Here is a 5,901-nt window from a genome sequence, read left to right as displayed (position 1 = left end):
AGGTGGATGAACTTCAAGTTTCTTTTCATGATTGGCAGTTTTGTGTGCAGTTTCCTTGACATCAGCAGTTCAACTGGGCTGTAACCACAACTGAGTGGGGTTGATCGGTAGCTGAGAAGAGCTGAATACGGATCTTCTGCTGAATGTTACAGTCTTTATAGTGCGCACAGCGCGTTCAGCTACTCCATTCCCAGATAAATGTCCAGAACTGCTGGTAACATGAGAGAAACCATAGTCTCGACTGAAGTTGTCAAACTCTGAAGAACTGTTCTGAGGACCGTTGTCAGAAACTAGAATCTCTGGCACACCATGTCTTGCAAAGATACTTTTAAGCGAGTGGATAACTTCTTTTGAAGATGAACTTGACAGTCGGACAATTTCTATGAAACGGGAGTAATAGTCCACCACAAGAACATACTGGTTCTTTTTAAACTCAAAGAGATCTGAGGCAACTTTTTGCCAAGGTCTTTCAGGAGTTTCAGAAGTTATCAATGGTTCATGGTGGTTGTCCATTTTCTTACAGCATACATGACACTTTGACACAAATTCAGCGATCTGTTTGCTTAAATTTGGCCACCAAACACATTGCTTTGCACGTTCACGAGTCTTTGTGATGCCTTGATGTCAATCATGAAGCTTTTCCAGGATGGTTGGCCTTAGTGTTTCAAAAATCACAAGCTTTTCACCACAGAGCAAGAGATCATCTTGAATGGTAAGTTCAGCTTGATAAAGCCAATAGTGTTTAGCAATGCCTTTGATCATGTGTTTTTCAGGCCATCCTTCCAGACAATATCGAGTGATCTCCTTGCAGATGTCATCCTCTTTCTGATGAAGTCTGATTTCTTCCAGTCTCCGATCTGAAGCTGGAAAAGAGTGGAGAATGTGTTCAACATACACTTGTCCATCTGCTTCAAGAGTCTTGTCTGAACTAGACTGAGATGCTACTTGAGCTCGAGATAGAGCATCAGCTGTATAGAGATCACAACCAAGCACATGTTCAACGGTATAGGAGAACCTCATTAGTCTCATCCTGAATCTTTGGATCCTTGGAGGGAGTTGATCAAGATCCTTCAGACCTAGCAGAGGAACGAGAGGTTTGTGATCTGTTTCGAGAAGAAAGTCTATACCAACAAGAAAGTCCTGAAATCGTTCACACGCCCAAGTCAGCGCCAACGCTTCTTTTTCTATCTGCGCATAGCGTGATTCGGTTTCAGAGAGGGACCTTGATGCATATATGACTGGTCTCCAGCCACTTGTGGTTTTCTGAGTGAGGACTGCACCAAGACCAAACGAAGATGCATCAGCTGTAACCTTGGTTGGTAAGTTCGGATCGAAGAGTGCTAGCACTGGACTGCTACTGAGGGCTTGCTTGATCCGAGAGAATGATTCTTGTTGAGGCTTATCCCATGTCCAGACAGATTTGTTGTTGAGAAAACCTCTGAGTGGCTTTGTCATATCAGCTAGATTGACGACAAACTTTCCAAGTTGATTGACCATTCCAAGAAAGCGCCTGACATCGCCTACATTCTTAGGTTCTGGCATGTCTTTGATTGCTGAGACTTTGTCCTCACTGACTTCGAATCCCTTGGCACTCACAGTTTGTCCTAGGAACTGGATCTGTGACTTTCCAAATTCACACTTATTCTGGTTGAGTGTTAGCTTCACGAAAAGCTGTCAGAGTGTTCTTTAAATGTTTATCACGCTCCTCTCCAGAAGCATCATATATTATCACATCATCCATGATGCCAGCTGTTCCATCCAAACCATCAAGAGTTTTCATCACTTGCTTCTGGTAGTATTCTGGAGCGGAAGTTATTCCGAATGGGAGTCTTTTATAGCAATATCTCCCGAAAGGAGTCATGAAGGTTGTCAACAGTGCGGATCTCTCAGTCGGCTTCACTTGATGAAATCCTGAGTTAGCGTCTATCTTTGAAAAGATCTTGGCACCAGCTAACTGACCTAGTGTGTGATCAACTGTCGGAAACATGTGACGTTCCCGCTGAACAGACTGATTCAAACGACGCAAGTCCACACATATCCTGACATCCCCTCGAGGCTTAGGCACTACTACCATAGGAGCACACCAGTCTGTAGGCACATCGACTGTGGTGATGACACCCAATTCTTCAAATTTCTGCAGACTTTCCTTGACCTTAGGGAGAACTGGAGTTGGAACACGCCTTGGTGTGGTGACTGCGTAAGGTATGGCACCTTCACGTAGTTTGATGTTGTACTCGCCCTTCATTTCACCTAGACCTCGGAAGATTTCTGGGAACTGAGACTTCACCTCTTCAGTTGTGATACTCCTACAAAACTTCACTAGACCCAGCTGTTCACTTGCATTGCAGCTGAGAAGTGAGTGTGTCTTTCCACAGAGAACATAAACCTTGTCCTCTAAGGTGTTATCTCTCCACTCGAGCTTGACACTGAAGTAACCATGCAAGAACCTAGAGTTCACTCTGGATTCCATGAAGGATCCTCTTGGTTTGCATTAGAGGTTTGTCGGGGAAGTACTTGTTATATAGTTGTTCAGATACAACGTTCACGTTAGCACCTGTATCCACTTTGATTGTGACCTTTCTTTTGTCCATGAGTATATCGACAAAGTGGTTTTCTCTTCGGTTTGAACTGGTACCATCAACCGAACCCAAGAACAGTGATTCTAGACTTTCAGATGCATCACTAGAGTAGGTGACGTCATCATCTACAGTTCTGACGTAACTATGAGACCTGCACACTGATGAGTAGTGTCCACGCTTCTTGCACGAATTGCAGATAGCATTCCTAGCTGGACAGGCTCTTCTATCATGTGCGTCTTTGCCCCAATACGAACAGCTGTCGTTTCGTTGCCTATCATTCCGGTTAGGAGCCTGGCGAGCATGACTAGGAGGTTGACGAGAGGGCTTATCTCTACTGCTTGCCTTTGACTTGTGACCTTGATAATGGCCTGTAGTCTTCTTCTTGAGAAAGCCAACAGCAGCAGGAGTTTCTTCTTGTAAAGATTTAGCATGTAGCTCACTCATTTCAGCAGTTCGACAAATATCAAGGGCTTTCTCCAACGTTAGATCATGTTCTCTAAGATGTCTAGATCGAACTTCATCACTTATAATCCCTAGCACAATCCGGTCTTTAACGAGTGAATCATGTAACTGACCAAATTCACAAGTTGCACTTTTGTTTCTAATATCAGTGTAGAAAATATCAAATTTCTCTCCTGGAGCCTGGTTTCGACTTCCAAACACAAATCTTTCATATGTAATGTTCTTTCTTGGATTACAATAATCCGTGAATTTCTGCAGAAGAACTCCGACTGATTCATGATCTGTCTCGTTTTCAAATTCAAAAGTATTATACACTTGTCTGGCTTCTTTTCCAATAACATGTAGAAATGTATTAGCTTGAATTTTCTCAGGTTTCTTATCCAATCCGCTGGCAATTGAATAAATTTCAAATTCTTGTTTAAATGTTCTGAAGTTTTCAGCAATATTTCCTGTCAATTCAAGTTCACAAGGTGGTTTCAAATTATTCATTATAAATCAAAACAGCACAAGTTAACAGTCTATAAAATATGCCTGGTGAGAGAGCACTTTAAAGAGACCGCCAGACGACGAGTGAGACAAGTTGAAAACAATGTTGGAAGTCTAGCGAGAAAAGCGTGCAAAACGTGAGCCAGTGAAGCCTTGCGCCAGGACGATGACTGCATGCGAGAGAGGCGATCCACATAAAGCAAACTCCAGGACGATTGTTCACGTAGTATTATGTACTGTTAAATACTTGAGTGTGCTGAAGGACGATGATTGCCAAGCCACTTGAAATATTGAAACAGTTCGTTTTGAGTTCCAAATAAAGTTTTTGACATAGAACTTTCGAGTACCTTTTTGGTATGATATCCGTTAGGTCCTGTTTTGACACCATCCCACTTCTGACACCATGTTATGTTAGTTATTCCTTCAAAATCAGGACGGACGCAGGAGTGTGTTTGAGACACGTTTATTCGTGAGGGCTACATCATGACAACTGTGGTTGTCTCCCTTTGTGCATACCACTACAGTTTTAAAAATACCTCCTGCTACCTGATTATTTCTCTCGACCTATTATGTCATTTCGGACATCGAATCATTATTTACCTGTAGAGACAGGCCGCTGGAAAAATATACCCAGAATCAATAGAAATTGTAACCTATGTAGCTCACCGGCGATAGCCGACGAGTTATATTATTTATTAAAATGCTACTTTTTTGATACCATGAGATCACATTATTTTCCAATTTATCTTTGTAAATGGCCGAATCTCGCAAAGTTCAAAGTTTTGTTTACCTCAAATAATTGCTTAATCGTGAAAAATATCTTCAGATTTATAAGAATTATTAATAATGCTGTTAGAAGATGAGTACAACACTATAATCTACAACTTACCAAGTGATCACTACAATTTATTGTTTATGTTAAAACTTTATATGTATTGTTCCTGTACCACCTATGGTGGTTTGTTGGAATAAAACATTGATTGATTGATTGATTGATTGACTGATTGAGAGAGCAATCCAAGCGCACGATAACAAGCTGTCAACCAGGTCAGAGAGCCTGACACTTTAACCGCCTCATACGACCTGCAAAGAGTAAATTAAATGCTTGAAATATTCTGTCAAGCACAAAGTACAGAAATATCATTACGTGTCTTTGTATATGAAACAGTTAGAGATGAGACTCCCACATAACACATGTCTTAATAAAAAACAACTAATTTCACAATTAATAATTCAGTGTGGTTACTTAATACTACTAATACTCCTCATCTCGTTAAATTTATGTTTAGTCCATAATAGTAGAGTAAGTGAGTGAGTTGGGTTTAAAGCCGCTTTTAACAGTATTCCAGTTATATCACGGCGTGTCAGCTTAATGTAGGAGGAAAGCCAGAAGTCATGCAGGTCTCAGACGTTTACCACTTCGGTGAAACCCACGAGCATGGGTATGGCGCTGACAAACCTAGAAACATAATCGGGGCGAACCGGGATTCGAACCCACAATTACAGGTTTCTGGCATGTCCAAGGACGACTGGGCCACACGTGCCCCCTAATAGTAGGGTGAGCTTTTGGAAATCAGAACCTGAATACGCGAAAAGGTGGAGTCGTTTCCCTCTTGTTGTGTTCAAATGGTGGTCGCAGCGGTTAAACTTCATTGATATCACGCTATTACCTGACTTGCCTTCACTTCGTTGGGCCAATATGTACGAAAGAGCTCCATGTTGACGTTTGGAGTGAAATCGTACGGGAATACATACATAAAGGATAAAGAAATGATAATTTACCATCTGATGTGTAGTTAACCCACACATACATTATTACTCAAATGAGCACTGATTTAATGACTATCTTAACATTATCACATGTAGGTACGTATAATGTATCAACATTCGGAAACATTATAAAGTGATATTACTGTGTTAAGTACATATTCTTACTTCACCACATTGCCATCTATCTTCCTCTTGGCAAGTTCAAAGTCTATATTGGCCTGGGAGGTTGTAAGGTGAGGTGAGGTGAAGTTTGGTTAAACGTCGCATCCAAGATTATTGCACTTATATAGCGAAATGCATGCACGTGTATGTGTGTGTGTGTGGCTGCTTGTACTTGTCAGGACTGATGCCGATTTATAGTGCTAGCACACTGAGATACCATGTCGCAGTTTTAACATGAATACCCAACTCAGACACAGTATACTGACTCCGAGCCGACCAGTCCTTGTTTTAACCCCTTAATGCCGAGCGCCAGACAGGGTAACAACAAGTACCATCTTTAAACGTCTTTTGGTATGTCGCGGCCGGGGATCGAACCCAGGACCTTCCGCTCTCCGGGCGGACGCTCTACCACTAGGCCACGGAGGCGGTCTGGGAGGTTGTA

At 41.9% G+C, this 5,901-nt stretch overlaps 1 non-coding gene across 1 annotated transcript; it reads right to left on the bottom strand.

Moving 5' to 3' along the window:
- Nucleotides 1–5,813: 5,813 nt before the first annotated feature.
- Nucleotides 5,814–5,885, bottom strand: Trnas-gga. The gene has a single exon. It is a non-coding gene; the product is annotated as a tRNA-Ser (tRNA).
- Between the last annotated feature and the right edge of the window lie 16 nt (nucleotides 5,886–5,901).

Source organism: Haliotis rufescens, unplaced genomic scaffold (genome assembly GCF_023055435.1).
Source record: "Haliotis rufescens isolate VD_foot unplaced genomic scaffold, xgHalRufe1.0.p SCAF_3, whole genome shotgun sequence".
In the NCBI taxonomy this organism is placed as follows: domain Eukaryota; kingdom Metazoa; phylum Mollusca; class Gastropoda; order Lepetellida; family Haliotidae; genus Haliotis; species Haliotis rufescens.
The sequence above is the reverse complement of the archived record's forward strand: the minus strand, read 5'-3'. Positions and strand labels throughout refer to the sequence as shown.